General features: G+C 49.8%; 1 protein-coding gene across 6 annotated transcripts in view; it reads left to right on the top strand.

Moving 5' to 3' along the window:
- Positions 1–17,127, top strand: part of LOC123746609 (SPRY domain-containing protein 3) — a 49,272-nt gene that overhangs the window by 606 nt on the left and 31,539 nt on the right. Inside the window, exon 1 of one of the 6 annotated variants that reach the window (XM_045728258.2) lies at positions 3,125–3,460. The exons of 3 other annotated variants lie outside the window; for them this stretch is intronic. The gene's annotated coding sequence lies outside the window, so the exon portion shown is untranslated. Of the gene's footprint in view, positions 1–3,124; positions 3,461–8,089; positions 8,864–11,857; positions 12,609–17,127 lie in introns of those variants that run through there. 2 more of the 6 variants (XM_069318395.1, XM_045728261.2) reach the window with 2 other exon arrangements.

The raw sequence follows: 17,127 nt of genomic DNA, 5'->3' as shown, positions 1-17,127 counted from the left end.
ATCAGGAACCACAGTGGGCACTCTAGTAGGCAGGCACTCATGCTGGTAGTTCAGGAACCACAGTAGGCACTCTAGTAGGCAGGCACTCATGCTGGTAGTTCAGGAACCACAGTAGGCACTCATGCTGGTAGTTCAGGAACCACAGTGGGCACTCTAGTAGGCAGGCACTCATGCTGTAGTTCAGGAACCACAGTAGGCACTCATGCTGGTAGTTCAGGAACCACAGTAGGCACTCTAGTAGGCAGGCACTCATGCTGGTAGTTCAGGAACCACAGTAGGCACTCATGCTGGTAGTTCAGGAACCACAGTGGGCACTCTAGTAGGCAGGCACTCATGCTGTAGTTCAGGAACCACAGTAGGCACTCATGCTGGTAGTTCAGGAACCACAGTGGGCACTCTAGTAGGCAGACACTCATGCTGGTAGTTCAGGAGCCAGAGTGGGCACTCTAGTAGGCAGGCATTCATGCTGGTAGTTCAGGAGCCACAGTGGGCACTCATGCTGGTAGATCAGGAACCACAGTGGGCACTGTAGTAGGCAGGCACTCATGCTGGTAGTTCAGGAACCACAGTGGGCACTCTAGTAGGCAGGCACTCATGCTGGTAATTCATGAACCACAGTGGGCACTCTGGTAGGCAGGCACTCATGCTGGTAGTTCAGAAGATGCAGTAGGCACTCTAGTAAGCAGGCACTCATGCTGGTAGTTCAGGAGCCACAGCGGGCACTCTAGTAGGCAGGCACTCATGCTGGTAGTTCAGGAACTACAGTAGGCACTCATGCTGGTAGTTCAGGAGCCAGAGTGGGCACTCTAGTAGGCAGACACTCATGTTGGTAGTTCAGGAACCACAGTAGGCACTCATGCTGGTAGTTCAGGAACCACAGTAGGCACTCATGCTGGTAGTTCAGGAACCACAGTGGGCACTCTAGTAGGCAGGCACTCATGCTGTAGTTCAGGAACCACAGTAGGCACTCATGCTGGTAGTTCAGGAACCACAGTGGGCACTCTAGTAGGCAGGCACTCATGCTGTAGTTCAGGAACCACAGTAGGCACTCGTGCTGGCAGTTCAGGAGCCACAGTAGGCACTCATGCTGGTAGTTCAAGAACCACAGTGGGCACTCTGGTAGGCAGGCACTCATGCTGGTAGTTCAGGAACCACAGTAGGCACTCATGCTGCTAGTTCAGGAACCACAGTGGGCACTCTGGTAGGCAGGCACTCATGCTGGTAGTTCAGGAGCCACAGTGGGCACTCTAGTAGGCAGGCACTCATGCTGGTAGTTCAGGAACCACTGTGGGCATCTAGTAGGCAGGCACTCATGCTGGTAGTTCAGGAACCACAGTGGGCACTCTAGTAGGCAGGCACTCATGCTGGTAGTTCAGGAGCCACAGTGGGCACTCTAGGCAGGCACTCATGCTGGTAGTTCAGGAACCACAGTAGGCACTCTAGTAGGCAGGCACTCATGCTGGTAGTTCAGGAACCACAGTGGGCATCTAGTAGGCTGGCACTCATGCTGGTAGTTCAGGAACCACAGTAGGCACTCTAGTAGGCAGGCACTCATGCTGGTAGTTCAGGAACCACAGTGGGCATCTAATAGGCAGGCACTCATGCTGGTAGTTCAGGAACCACAGTAGGCACTCTAGTAGGCAGGCACTCATGCTGGTAGTTCAGGAGCCACAGTAGGCACTCATGCTGGTAGTTCAGGAGCCACAGTGGGCACTCTAGGCAGGCACTCATGCTGGTAGTTCAGGAACCACAGTAGGCACTCTAGTAGGCAGGCACTCATGCTGGTAGTTCAGGAGCCACAGTGGGCACTCTAGTAGGCAGGCACTCATGCTGGTGTTTCAGAAACCACAGTGGGCACTCTAGGCAGGCACTCATGCTGGTAGTTCAAGAGCCACAGTAGGCACTCATGCTGGTAGTTCAGGAACCACAGTGGGCACTCTAGGCAGGCACTCATGCTGGTAATTCAGGAGCCACATTAGGCACTCTAGTAGGCAGGCACTCATGCTGGTAGTTCAGGAACCACAGTGGGCACTTTGGTAGGCAGGCACTCATGCTGGTAGTTCAGGAACCACAGTAGGCACTCTAGTAGGCAGGCACTCATGCTGGTAGTTCAGGAACCACAGTGGGCATCTAGTAGGCTGGCACTCATGCTGGTAGTTCAGGAACCACAGTAGGCACTCTAGTAGGCAGGCACTCATGCTGGTAGTTCAGGAACCACAGTGGGCATCTAATAGGCAGGCACTCATGCTGGTAGTTCAGGAACCACAGTAGGCACTCTAGTAGGCAGGCACTCATGCTGGTAGTTCAGGAACCACAGTGGGCACTCATGCTGGTAGTTCAGGAACCACAGTGGGCATCTAGTAGGCAGGCACTCATGCTGGTAGTTCAGGAACCACAGTGGGCACTCATGCTGGTAGTTCAGGAACCACAGTGGGCACTCATGCTGGTAGTTCAGGAACCACAGTGGGCACTCATGCTGGTAGTTCAGGAACCACAGTGGGCACTCTAGTAGGCAGGCACTCATGCTGGTACTTCAGGAACCACAGTGGGCATCTAGTAGGCAGGCACTCATGCTGGTAGTTCAGGAACCACAGTGGGCACTGATGCTGGTAGTTCAGGAACCACTGTGGGCATCTAGTAGGCAGGCACTCATGCTGGTAGTTCAGGAGCCACTGTGGGCATCTAGTAGGCAGGCACTCATGCTGGTAGTTCAGGAACCACAGTAGGCACTCATGCTGGTAGTTCAGGAGCAACAGTAGGCACTCTAGTAGGCAGGCACTCATGCTGGTAGTTCAGGAACCACAGTGGGCACTCTGGTAGGCAGGCACTCATGCTGGTAGTTCAGGAGCCACAGTGGGCACTCTAGGCAGGCACTCATGCTGGTGGTTCAGGAGCCACAGTGGGCATCTAGTAGGCAGGCACTCATGCTGGTAGTTCAGGAACCACAGTGGGCACTCTAGTAGGCAGGCACTCATGCTGGTAGTTCAGGAACCACAGTGGGCACTCTAGTAGGCAGGCACTCATGCTGGTAGTTCAAGAGCCACAGTGGGCACTCTAGTAGGCAGGCACTCATGCTGGTAGTTCAGGAGCCACAGTGGGCACTCTAGTAGGCAGTCACTCATGCTGGTAGTTCAGGAGAGACAGTAGGCACTCTAGTAGGCAGGCACTCATGCTGGTAGTTCAGGAGACACAGTAGGCACTAGTAGGCAGGCACTCATGCTGGTAGTTCAAGAGCCACAGTGGGCACTCTAGTAGGCAGGCACTCATGCTGGTAGTTCAGGAGCCACAGTGGGCACTCTAGTAGGCAGGCACTCATGCTGGTAGTTCAGGAGCCACAGTGGGCACTCTAGTAGAAAGGTACTCTATGCTGGTAGTTAAGGAGCGATATTGGGCACATACATGTCTTAGAGAATGCTGCCCCATCATGGAGCCCCACCTGAAGAAGGATATAAGGAAACTGGTAAAGGTTCAGAAGTTTGCAATGAGGTTCGTCTCAGAGTTGCGAGGGATGGGGTATGCAGAGTGACTAAAGGAGCTGAACTTGATAACACTAATAAAAAGGAGGGAGAGGGGATGTATGATAGAAACATATAAAATACTTTGGTGGAATGACAGAGTGGAAATAGACGAATGTTCACACTGAATACCAACACGGGTGGAAGCTGGAAACTTAGATGAGTCATAGAGATGTTACTAGAAAGTCTTGTTTCGGCATGAGAGTAGTGGGAAAATGGAATGAACTAAAGAAGTAGGTTGTGTAAGCAAATTATATACAGAATTTTAAAACTAAATATGAACGGGATATAGGACAGGAGTCATTGCTTTAAACAACCAACAGCTAGAAAGGTGGGATCCAAGAGCTGATGCTCAATTCTGCAGGCACAAATAGGCTACTTAACATGTAGTTTAGTAGCCACACTGGGCATTCACATAGGGTAGTTCAGGAGCCAGAATGGCCACTAGCAGGCAGTCATGTCTGTAGTTTAGGGGCCACACTAGATGCAGGCAGGAACTCACTGGTAGTTCAGGAGTCATAATGGGCACTTGCTGATAATTTAGAATATATAAGTAGAAGCATTGCGGTGGAATCCTTTGATCTGAATGTTCTCGTAATCCATCCTGTCCTTTTGCTTTATTATGCTCACTAAATGGTAGGTCGTTTGACAGCATTATCCCCCCCCCCCCTCCCTTTCCAGCCCTTTGTCATCGTGAGGGGGCTTGGTAGATGGCTGCCGAGATGTGATGCTCATGGGACAGTCCTCTGTACTTTTGAAGTCTTATTCTCCTGCTGCCATCTTCACTAATTCTGCTGGTCACTTTTTTCTCTTCGTTATGTTTCATTCCCCCCCCCCCCTCCCTTCTCCTTTCTCATTGTCTTTCCTGCCGACCTTTTGTCAGTCTTGATTATTCTTTCGGCTATCTTCTGTTTTGACTCCCGGGTGTTTGGGGAAGCACATACACTCACCCTTAGAACTGTGGTACCCAATTTTGCGAGCGAGGGAACGCTTTTATTGTCAATCCTCACCTTTGTTGCTAAACCCGATCTCGACAGACTGATAGTACTTAAGGTGCCAATTGTGGGGCGCATACTCATGATGCACCCCTAGGGGGCCCAGCCTATCTCTTGTTAGGTGTCCTATCCTCTAATTGTGGCTCCATGGTGGGTATGGGGGCTCATTCGTGGATGAAATTACTACCTCCTTGTTCCTATACTGCTAAATGATCCTCTTATAACTTCCCAGGCTCGTGGGGTGGGCGACCAAGCCCTCGAGTTGGACTGTGTTGGAAGGCCGGGCTATGTAGCCCCCACTAAAGTGTGCCCAGACCAAGCTACTCCTTTGACCCTCCCGACTACTCCCCTCCACTGCCTTCCCACCTCTGTGGTAGGGTTGAGCCCCAAGCCCCCAGTGGTGACCACCTCATCACTGGAGCAGCTACTTTTCTCATTGTGGCAACTGCACCTTTTACTCACCTTGTTACTCTTACTCAACTGCAACTCTCACTGGGGGTGCTAGGCACCGACTCCACCACTGATGGCCTTGCAAGATCCCTTCCAGTGCTAATACATTCAACATTTTGTTTGGTCCTGCTACATGGACTAAATACTTTGATCTCAACCATCTGGACTCTACGCGTATTGATGATTTCTTTTTTCATAAACACCTCACTGATTCGGTGGATGCTTCTGTTACTTTTAACCCCACTTGTTTTGGTACATGTGTCATTGCTGCTGCTCCTCAGGATGCAGCTGCCCGCTTTGCCATATTGTCCAGCATTGGGGAGACCCTTGTTCGGGGTCTCCAAAAATGCCCGGATAAATGCCAATACGTATTGTCACTGTTATCCTCCCGCACCATGTTGCGACTGGTGTTAGGGACCTGAAAGACTGCCACGAGGATATTAAGCATATCCTTGAAGCCCAAGGCCATTCTGTCCTCTAGGTTGATGAGTTCACTAGACCCCCTCCCCCGTGGTCATCATCATCAGCCTCTTCACGTTGTGAAGATTGCTTTTCATAGTAGGACCTTTCCGCCTTCTATAATTCTTGCTGGTGCCCAATGCTCTGTTCAGGAGTACATTCCCTCTCCTAGACTTTGCAATAAGTGCTGGAAATTTAGGCAACGAGGAGTGCAGGGATGCTAAGCCCTGAAAACACCTCAAGGTATGGTGCCCTCAAATGTACACGTGAAGTGTGTCTATGCCCCATGTTTGGGAACTTGGGTCACTCTAAGTCGGAGTGCTCTTCTCCCCAGGCCCACTGCCTCAATTGCAGTGATGTTCACCCTACCTTCTCCTGGGCTTGTATAGACTACAAATTTGAGGAAGCCATCCTTAATTTGAAGCACCGCGATCTTTTGTCTTTTCCTGAGGCGAGACGCCAAGTCCGCTGTCTCTCCTCTTTCGCTAACATATCGTATTCTCGTGTGTTGTGTTCTATCTCTCCTCTCCCGTCCCTCCTCTCTGTCTCACAACTGTAAGTCAGAAACATAAACCTGGCTCCTCTCCTTCCTCCCCGGCTGGTAAGAAGGCATCGCTTTCTTCCCCCACCCTCTGACTCCAACTCTGTCACTGCGTCCCCTCCCATTTCGGTGGTCGAGCCCCCGGTCCCGGCTTTCGAAGTTTCTTTAGCCCTTGATTCTCTCAGTTGCTGCCTTTGCTGAGGTGTGCTTCCCTGTTTCTGCCCCCCACCCTTCCTTCCTCTGCTTCCCTTGCCCGCCCCTCTCCATTGCCTTTCTCCTCTCCGGACCCTGTCCGCCTGCCTCTGGTCCGTCCTCCCGCTTCCTTAACTCCATCATTCTTGCTCGATTTACCCATGTCCCCTAACCCTGATTTTACTGATCATGGTCCTGATCCTCTTTAGTATGCTGTGTTCTTCGTTGCCTTTGTTTCTTCATCGTTCTCTGTTACTGTTCTCTCTCCTTTTGACAATGTCTATTCTTCAATGGAATATTCATGGATTTTGTGCCAACTTCCATGAACTCCAACTACTGATAACACAGTTTTCACTGGTTTGTGTATGTCTCCAGGAGCCGATGCTTGATGTTCTTCCTGGTCACTTTCGTGGTTTTCCTTTCTCATCCCTCCCCCCCAGCTTTCACCGGGGCCCGTAACTCTACTGCTCTCTCCTTTCTCATCCCTCCCCCCCAGCTTTCACCGGGGCCCGTAACTCTACTGCTCTCTCCTTTCTCATCCCTCCCCCCCAGCTTTCACCGGGGCCCGTAACTCTACTGCTCTCTCCTTTCTCATCCCTCCCCCCCAGCTTTCACCGGGGCCCGTAACTCTACTGCTCTCTCCTTTCTCATCCCTCCCCCCCAGCTTTCACCGGGGCCCGTAACTCTACTGCTCTCTCCTTTCTCATCCCTCCCCCCCAGCTTTCACCGGGGCCCGTAACTCTACTGCTCTCTCCTTTCTCATCCCTCCCCCCCAGCTTTCACCGGGGCCCGTAACTCTACTGCTCTCTCCTTTCTCATCCCTCCCCCCCAGCTTTCACCGGGGCCCGTAACTCTACTGCTCTCTCCTTTCTCATCCCTCCCCCCCAGCTTTCACCGGGGCCCGTAACTCTACTGCTCTCTCCTTTCTCATCCCTCCCCCCCAGCTTTCACCGGGGCCCGTAACTCTACTGCTCTCTCCTTTCTCATCCCTCCCCCCCAGCTTTCACCGGGGCCCGTAACTCTACTGCTCTCTCCTTTCTCATCCCTCCCCCCCAGCTTTCACCGGGGCCCGTAACTCTACTGCTCTCTCCTTTCTCATCCCTCCCCCCCAGCTTTCACCGGGGCCCGTAACTCTACTGCTCTCTCCTTTCTCATCCCTCCCCCCCAGCTTTCACCGGGGCCCGTAACTCTACTGCTCTCTCCTTTCTCATCCCTCCCCCCCAGCTTTCACCGGGGCCCGTAACTCTACTGCTCTCTCCTTTCTCATCCCTCCCCCCCAGCTTTCACCGGGGCCCGTAACTCTACTGCTCTCTCCTTTCTCATCCCTCCCCCCCAGCTTTCACCGGGGCCCGTAACTCTACTGCTCTCTCCTTTCTCATCCCTCCCCCCCAGCTTTCACCGGGGCCCGTAACTCTACTGCTCTCTCCTTTCTCATCCCTCCCCCCCAGCTTTCACCGGGGCCCGTAACTCTACTGCTCTCTCCTTTCTCATCCCTCCCCCCCAGCTTTCACCGGGGCCCGTAACTCTACTGCTCTCTCCTTTCTCATCCCTCCCCCCCAGCTTTCACCGGGGCCCGTAACTCTACTGCTCTCTCCTTTCTCATCCCTCCCCCCAGCTTTCACCGGGGCCCGTAACTCTACTGCTCTCTCCTTTCTCATCCCTCCCCCCCAGCTTTCACCGGGGCCCGTAACTCTACTGCTCTCTCCTTTCTCATCCCTCCCCCCCAGCTTTCACCGGGGCCCGTAACTCTACTGCTCTCTCCTTTCTCATCCCTCCCCCCCAGCTTTCACCGGGGCCCGTAACTCTACTGCTCTCTCCTTTCTCATCCCTCCCCCCCAGCTTTCACCGGGGCCCGTAACTCTACTGCTCTCTCCTTTCTCATCCTTTCCCCCCAGCTTTCACCGGGGCCCGTAACTCTACTGCTCTCTCCTTTCTCATCCCTCCCCCCCAGCTTTCACCGGGGCCCGTAACTCTACTGCTCTCTTGATTCGTACTGATATTCCCTTCATCCCCCCTACTTTTTCAGTCGCCTCTCCAGTGTTCTGCAGTCTGTATCTTTGAGAGTAAATGGTATATGGTCTGTTCCATTTCTCTCCCCCCAAATGTCCCACTTTCTCTTCCTGATCTTAGGCACCTATTAGACTCCTTACCAGAGCCTGTGCTCCTGTTGGGTGATTTCAACTGTTGGCATACCCTCTGGAGTGATGCTCTGACAAACACCCGGGGGCCACCTTCTTGAACCGTTTGTCCTCTCTCTCCTTCCCTATCTCTTTTAAATTCTGGTGAATCCACTCATGTGGACTCATGTGCACACATACTCTCTCCTGTCTTGATTTTTCTTTCTGCTCATCATTTCTTTACTTAGATTTCACGTGGCGGGTTCATGGTGACCTCCATAAGTGACCATTTCCCCATCCTTGTCACCTTTTTCTCCTGTCGTCCTCTTTCCTTCCCTAGGTGGCAGTTTGCCAAGGCTGACTGAAACCTATTCACCCTACATGCTATTCTCTCCGACCTCTCCACTCTACCTCTCCCTCGAGCCCTCCTTTTTCATGACACCATATTTGACACTGCTTTCCGCTCTATTCCTCGCTCTACATCCCATGGCATGTGGAAGTGCGTTCCCTGGTGGAATGCAGACTGCTCAGCGGACAGCCTGGAAGAAACACTGACACCGGCAGGCGGCTGCTTCTTTTATTTTCTTTCGGAAGGCAAGTGCAGTCCCGTAGGACCATCCGTACGGCTTAATGTGAGAGTTAGAAATATTATGTCTCCACGATTATGTCCGATACTCCTTTGCCCCGGATCTGGTTGAAAATCCGCAAGATAGCGGGTAAGTTTGTTCCAGATGTCTCGCCAGTCCTTCACCTCCGTGGTACTACAGTACAGTATTGTGGAGGATTCAGTGGTGGTCACGACTGAACTAGGTTTTCGACTGTTAGCTCCGTTTCTCATCTTCCTCAGTCTTTTCTGAATCAGTAAGCCTGTTCTTGAATCATCTTCCCTAGACTTTCACACTCATCTCCAGCTTCCCTATAACAATCACTTCTCTCTCTCTCCCCGAATTTCAGTCTGCCCTAACCCTCTGTGGTTCTATGGCAGTGGGCTTGGATGACATTCATTATGAGATGCTTCGCCATCTCCCTCCATGCGTGTCTCAGTATTTACTAAATCTGTATAATCATATCTGGGAGACGACGTCAGTCCCTGAGGACTGGCTTCAGGCGGTGGTTCTTTCTATTCGGAAACCAGGGTCTCTAGGGACATCCCCTAAAGACTTCCGCCCTATTGCCCTCACGAGTGCGTTTGCAAACTCTTTGAGCGTATGGTCAATGTTCGTCTGATGTGGTTCTTGGAACACACTCACCACCTCTCCCCTTCTCAGTTTGGCTTTTGCAAGTGCTGCAGCAAAACTGATGTCTTGGTAAACTTGGAGGTCTATATTAGTACTGCTTTTGCTGCAAAGACCTCCATTGTCGCTGTCCTTTTTGACCTGGAAAAAGCTTATGACACCACCTGGAGATACCACCTTCTGTCCCAATTCCGTTCTTTTGGCCTTCTTGGTAATCTCCCCCTCTTCCTACAAAGCTTTCTCTCTAGTCATTCCTTTAGAGTGAGGCTTGAAACTGCTCTCTCTGCCTCTTTTCAGCAATACGAAGGTGTACCCCAAGGTAGTGTTCTGAGCACTACTCTTTTTCCTTGTTGCCATCAATGGTCTTCTTTCCTCCCATCCCTCTGGCATCTTCTCAGCACTCTATGTCGATGATCTTACCCTTTGCTGTCGGGTTGATGACCTGCCTTTCCTTCAACGATGGCTTCAACTTGCGATTGATGCCATTTAATCCTGAGCCACCAATCATGGCTTCAAGTTCTCTGCAACTAAGATTTGTGCTATGACTCTTACTCGGAAACAGGTCGTTCTCCGTTCCTCTTTGTCACTTTATGGTCATCCCCCTTATGTACAAAGATTCTGCTAAGCTTTAGCTTAATCTTTAACACTCGTTTGTCTTGGTCATCCCATATATCTTACCTCCGAGTTGAATGCTCTAAGGCCCTTAACCTCCTTAAGGCTTTGTCCCATACTTCTTGGGGAGCAGATAGGCACACGCTCCTCTCTTTACATTCCTTGTCATCCTGTCTTAACTCAATTATGGTTGCCCTGCTTACTCGTCTGCTTCTCTTTCTGCTCTTCGCTGTCTTGATGCTCTACACCATGCTAGGTTACGCCTCAGCTCTGGTGCCTTACGTTCAACTCCTACTCTAAGTCTGTATGTTGAAACCGGCGTCCTGTCTCGCTAGGACCGCCGTGATCCCTACCGTCTTTGCTACCTTGCATTGTCCTTACAACACCCTCACTCTCGCCTTTGTTATGCTTTGACTTTTCCCCCCTCCTGTGGTCCCTGTTTCCCCTTCACCACCTCCCTCTTTCTGTCCGGTTGTCTCGCCTACAAAATTCTCTTTCGGTTAATGTTTCCAATATTTCTCCTTGCGTTGTTCAATCCTTGCCCCCATGGAGGGTCCATCCCCCCCTTCTTAAATTTTGTAAAACCTTGACCCATGTGACTGAAGTTTTTACCCCCTCCTACAGTTCTGAAACGACTTTTCCTTGAACACTTTTCTTTACACTCCCACTCCATTCCCATCTACACCGATGGGTCTAAGTCTGCAGACTGTGTAGGCTACTCTGTTATTTTTCCTGACCACACCTGTATGTGTCGCCTGCCTACAGAGAACTTAGCATCTTCACAGCAGAACTTTATGCTATTCTGTATGCTCTTCGTCTCCTGCTTTCTTACTGTCAATCCTTCTTTGTTGTTGTAGTTGACTCTCACAGTGCCCTCATGGCTCTGGAGTCCTTTAATCCAGTCCATCCAGTGGTAGTCGAGATTAAACATTGTCTGTTTCTTATCTCCAGCAGATTTAAGACATTGAAGTTTTGCTGGGTTCCCAGCCATATTTGTGTGTCTTTAAATGAGCGTGCGGAACGTTGCTACTAAGAAAGCTATCTGCACTTGTCCCATCTCCCATAAAGGTATTCCTAATTCCGACCTTTCCCCCAGTTACTCGTTCCTCCATCCTTGCCCATTGGCAGGGTTGTTGGTCTTTTGTTACTGATAAATTGTGTGCTCTTAAGAGTACAGTAGTGTGTCCCCATGGCCTTCCTCCTATCACCATAACCGGCGGTGGGAAGTGGCTCTGGCGAGTTAGTGTATTGGCCATACATGCTTAACTCGCAGGCACTTAATGGAGCGCCACCCTGCTCCTTATTGTCCAAACTGCATTGTCCCTCTTATGGTCGTACATATCCTTGTTGAATGTCCTGACTTCCAGGACGCTCATGTGTCTTGCTTCCCAACCGTCCCTCGCGGTCACTTGTCCCTCGATAGAATCCTTGGTGAATCAGATACCTTTGATATCACTCACCTTATGCATTTCTGTTCTCATATTGGCATCCTTAGTAATATTTAGCACCCTATGATTATTCCGCACATTTGATGGTACTGTACTACATAGCTTCCCAGCTTGGTGCCTTCTTTTGATAATTACTTACTTGATAGCATTATTCACTGATCCTTTACATGTTATCTTCTTCAAGGATTGCGTCTTGTATCCTATTTTCCATTTACATTTATAATATTTTTCTATATCTGAGTACAATTTTTGTAATTTATCACAGTTGAAAATCATGTTAATTTCTGTCGTCCAGTGAAAGACTTTATTGATGTGTTTGTAGTTTTTAGTGTCATCTGCCGAGGTAATTTTAATTTTGAATGTGGTATCATCTGCAAAGGATGACATGAAGCTGTGATTCAGATTTTTTGTTCATGTCTGATATGAGAATGAGGAACGCCTACTTTGAGGTATAGAACGTTTTGCTGTTCCAGGACTTTATTTTGTTTAGTTTACTGTTGGTCTTTGCATGACATTTTTTAGGAAATTGAATATCCATTGCCACAATTTATCAGTTAATCCTTTGGACCTCATTTTATGGGTAGTGCAGAAGGCACTGTAGGAACACACACAGGTAGTTCATGAGCCACATTAGCCACTTGCTAGTTATTCAGAACCCACACTAAACACACACAGGTAGTTCAGGAGTTGTAGTGAACTAGTAGTTCAGAAGTTGTAGTGAACTAGTAGTTCAGGAGCCATACTGAGAACTTGCTGGTACAGTAGTTTAGGAACTATAGTATAGGTCATGAGCAATAATGGCCATTCAATAGTAGTTCAGGAGCCACAGTGGGCACCTAGTAGTAGTTCTAGAGCTACAGTGGTAGTTCAGGAGCCACAGTGGGCACCTAGTTGTAGTTCTAGAGCTACAGTGGTAGTTTGGGAGCCACAGTGAGCATTTTAACTGTCAGGGATGAATGTTAATTAGAAGAGGGTTAGATTCTGCTGGTAAATAAGTAATTCTGATACAGTATTCAGGACAATGAGAAGAGGGTGAGATATCAGGTAAATTAAAATCCTAGTTTACGTTTTGGTTGAAGAATTCAAATTTTAAGTAGTGACATGAAGTAAAAATTAACAAGGAATTAAAAATAGCAAAAACTATAATATATTGACAATGTATAGAAAATATCAATGTAATGAAATATTTTTCTGTGCGTAGCCCCTACGGCTCCTGGAGCGTGCCGGGCTGATATGTATGTACCTGTATTAGACCGTGGCATCAGTCAATGGAGTTCTTGCCTACCGGGGTCCACAAGCCAGAACCTGACTCGCTCAGAGAGGCATGAAGAGCAATGGCTTATGGAAACCCCCATGTATTTGGAAGCATTCCATGTCTGCCATCGACCGGGGTTTGGCACCCAGAAAGGTAGGCCTAACAAAACAAACCCCACATGGTAAAAATTCCTACCTAAAACTGAACAGGGAGGCAAAACTCCTAAACTAAAACAAGCAAACATCACTAACACCATTGTGCCGAATGCATTAGTGACCCCCACTCCACTGGGAAGGGAAGGGGGGACCCCCAGACCCCCCCCCTCCCTTGCTGGCTACTACTGTACAGCATTCAGTCCCTCGGCTGAAGTGGACTGTGGCGGTTGTCGACTCTGGCCTCTGACTCTTGCAGTTCTGTGACCTGTGGTGTATTCTGCTGTGTGTGTGGTGCAGGCCAGGAATAATTCATCAGTAATGGGGCTGCATGTGCTTAGGGCCACCTTCCCTAAGCGCCCTATAAGTACTGCCCCTTGCATCTAGGTGTTTCTTCCACAGGGTGTTTGGGAACCGCTTCCGTAGGGGTCTTTTGCTGCTCGGCAATTGGCCACCCTTGAGGCCAGCTGGGGTTTTTGTTGCCACTGTTTGGCCTTGGGTAGGAGGTGGTAGCATTGCTGGTAGGGGCCCAAGGTATTGCGCAGCTTGTCTCCCATTATACACAGCGGCGAGTTCTGTTTTTTCTGGGGACATTGTGCTTTCCTGGGGTTTTCTTTTTCTTTTTGTTTCTTTTGCCTGGTGGGGAGTTTGCCCCCTTGGTTTATCCACCCTTCTGTTGTATTGGTGGCCCTCTGCTAAGCCAACATACTTGTACATGTTGCAGGGATTCAAGATTTTTAGCAGTTCTCTTGGTAGTTTGGGCCAACCGGTTAGCAATTCCTTGCCCGGGCTTCCCTTAGCAGTCAGCCTAAGGGTCCCTGGAAAACCCCATTGGGCTCTTTGGACCTATGAATGCATCCTCTGGATTCCACCTCGCCGAGTGCAAGTTTGAAGGTTGCTCTGTCCCCTTATCTCAGGGTGACATTCATCAGTTTTGCCTTCTCATGCTGCCTGTGGGGTCAGTGACACCTTTGACCCAGAGTCTTGCTCCTTGCTTGTGCTCCAGATTATCCAATTTTCTGATGTTGATGTTCAGGTACAGGCAGCTTCGGCATTGCATGCTAGATATCGGTTACTGCAGTGTGCTAGGTTAGTAGCTCACCCTGATGCCCCAAGGCTGCCCTGCTTGGGTTATAGGCACCCTGGACTTGGGGGTTAGTCACTTCAACTTTGGTTTCATCTGTGTTCCCATGTCCTTCCCCAGTTTGTGTTGTTCATCCTGTTCCCCCCCCCCCCTCCACCCACCCCCCATTGCTCCTGGCTCCCAAACGTCTGAGAAAATCGGGGTTGGGGCCGGGCTTAGATAATAGTGAGACTTTGGCGGTTTCCGGGACTGCCCCATTCGTGTCAGTGATGGAGAGAGACATTCGAGCCTGCTCCTCCTGCCGATGCTTCCAGGTCTTACCAGCGGACCCCCTTCTTCTCAACCTTTTCCCTGAACTCTGCCTTTTTCTTTAGGGGCAGAAAGTGTGGAGGATGGCCTAGGTCCTGGCATGGAGGATCCCGGGGCTGGGGAGGGGTATTGTTTTTGGGGGGGGGGCTTGTGCTCCATTTGACCCCAGTTGGGTGTTGGCACCCTCGTCAGTGGGGCTTGTTGCAGGGGGAGGGGTTTTCGTACCCTACTTCTCTGTACAAATATGATTTGGGTTCGGCTCCTCCCCGGATTTCGTTCCGGGTTCCTTTGAGTTCTTTGGTTCTTTCCTTCCTTAGGTTTTCGGCTTCTTGAATCCTGCCTAGGGAGGTTCGGTATGCCATCGCTGCTTACCTCCTGCGAGACTCTGATTATGCCTTAGTGATGGATCTGTCTTCTTTTGAGTTAGGTTCAACATTCCCCTTTTGGGTGCGTTACGAGATACTGGAGTCTTCCTGGTTAGCAGACTGCCTTTCTTTTCATTGGAAATGTGGCAATGGGTTTTGTCAGACATGCACACTTGATTGGCAAGAGACTTCTACTGTGGTACAGATTTACCTGGGGGCGAGTTTGAGCTCCTGAAAGTGTGCTTGTTCATCCCCTGTGCTTCCTCGGGATGTTGGTGTTGTGCAGCTTCATGTGTAGGTTCCCTCACCTTTCCCTCCCCGTGCCCGTGGGCATTTGGCCTTGGTCTTGCATTTCTTTTTATTTTCTTCGCCTGTTTCTAGAGGGCTCCCGGGGTCACTCGGCAGTTGCTCGAAGCAGCTGTGCGAGAGTTTAAATTTTGCCGTGCTTGTTTACTCACCAGGTCGGATGTGGCTTCGGCGACTGTTCTGGTTCCTTCAGAGATTTGCCTTCCGCTGCTCTTGCGATCACTGGGTTCGGCCCCCAGGGGCTTTGCATCGGTTGCTGCTTTGCCGGCTTCCTCTTCGGGTTTTTCAGGGTTCAGTGCCTTAGCGCCTACCCGAGCCCTTGCTTGATGTGCTCATGGATGCCTCATCTCTTAGGTGGGGCTTTGTGACCAGTGCTCACCAGGCCAGTCAGGGGCAGTGGGCTCAGTCCTTCCATAGGGTTTACAGCACGGTGCTGGAGTTTGTGCTGGCTTGGCTGGCGCTTCAGAGGGTTCGGGTCACTCAGGGTTTGACGATCAGGCTCTATTCAGACTGTTCTCCGGTGGTTTATTAACTGAACTGCTGCAGTTCTCTTCGGTCTTTGGCTTTTTGGGGCAGGTCTCTTTGAGTGAGTTAGTTGCAGGATTCTCGAGGTTTGGCTCTCCGTGCAGTTCATGTCCGGGGAGTGTCCAATGTCCTGGCGAACGGCCTATATCGGTTCATTCTCCTGTCCCTGGAATGGATGGTTGATGCTGACTCCTTCAGTTGGCTCTGCCGGATGTACAGACTCCCGGACGTGGACTTCTTTGCATCGACGTGGCCCCGGCATCTTCCTGTGTATGTGGTAAACTTCCCTGGCTGCGAGGCCATCGCGCTAGATGCATTTCGGCAAGACTGGTCAAGGTGGGCTTACCTGTACCTCTTTTCCCCTGGTCCAGCTGCATCAGTCGTGATCCCTGGTAAGCAAGAACTCCATCGACTGATGCCACAATCTAACACTATCGCACCCTGTGGACTCGTAATGAGTCCATAATTTTTGTCTTGAGTCCGAGCGATGGACTCGTGCTTGCGTCCATCATTTTAAAATATATGTTAAAAATTTAAATTTTATCTGATCAATCTGCGAGTGGTTTCAAAATGAGCGCATTCAGATTGTGCACAATTTGATGCAATAATGATGATGTAGTCTGACAATCGAGGTCAGAACACTTGAATGATTATAAATACTTTTGTGGTCCAAATTTTAAAATATTTGTTAAAATTCCATTTATTGTGCTATTATTATGGGACTAGTTTTAAAATGTGTGCCTTTATATTGCGAACAATTTGATACCAAAATGAAAAACGTAACACGAAAATTGGTGTTGTCAAACTGAACGAGTATACACATTAGGTTGCGGTGTGCTAATTGGTGCTCGTTCACGAGTAACGGTTGGCCGACTTTAGCCTTTGCTGTGGGGAATCACGCCAGGCTTTTGGACATTATATGCATATACTCCTGTAGGGAATTCTATTCCGAACACAATGATACCAAAACAAACGACGTAGCACGAGAATTAAGGTGAGAAAACTGAAACAAGTACAGTATACACATTTTACTGATTTTGTGCGTTCACTGGGTAACTTTTGCCGACTTTAGGCTTTGCTGTGGGGAGTCATGCCAGGCTTTTGGACCTTATATGCATATTCTCCTGTAGGGAATTCTATTCCGAACACAATGATACCAAAACAAACGATGTAGCACGAGAATTAAGGTGAGAAAACTGAAACAAGTACAGTATACACATTTTACTGATTTTGTGCGCTCACTGGGTAACTTTTGCCGACTTTAGGCTTTGCTGTGGGGAGTCATGCCAGGCTTTTGGACCTTATATGCATATTCTCCTGTAGGGAATTCTATTCCGAACACAATGATACCAAAACGAACGACGTAGCACGAGAATTAAGGTGAGAAAACTGAAACGAGTATACACATTTCAGTGTGGCCGCACGCTCGCCCGCACCGCCAGGAGCATGATGTCGAAGTACAGTGGAATATATACTGTACAGTGGAACCTCGATTAACGAATTTAATCCGTTCCGGCACCGAGCTCATTACAGGCATACCTCAGTTTAAGAGTTTAATTGGTTCCTG

The sequence above is a fragment of the Procambarus clarkii genome, chromosome 90 (assembly GCF_040958095.1).
Source record: "Procambarus clarkii isolate CNS0578487 chromosome 90, FALCON_Pclarkii_2.0, whole genome shotgun sequence".
Taxonomy (NCBI): Eukaryota; Metazoa; Arthropoda; class Malacostraca; order Decapoda; family Cambaridae; genus Procambarus; species Procambarus clarkii.
Note: the sequence above shows the minus strand (reverse complement) of the source record. Positions and strands in the feature narration are given on the sequence as shown.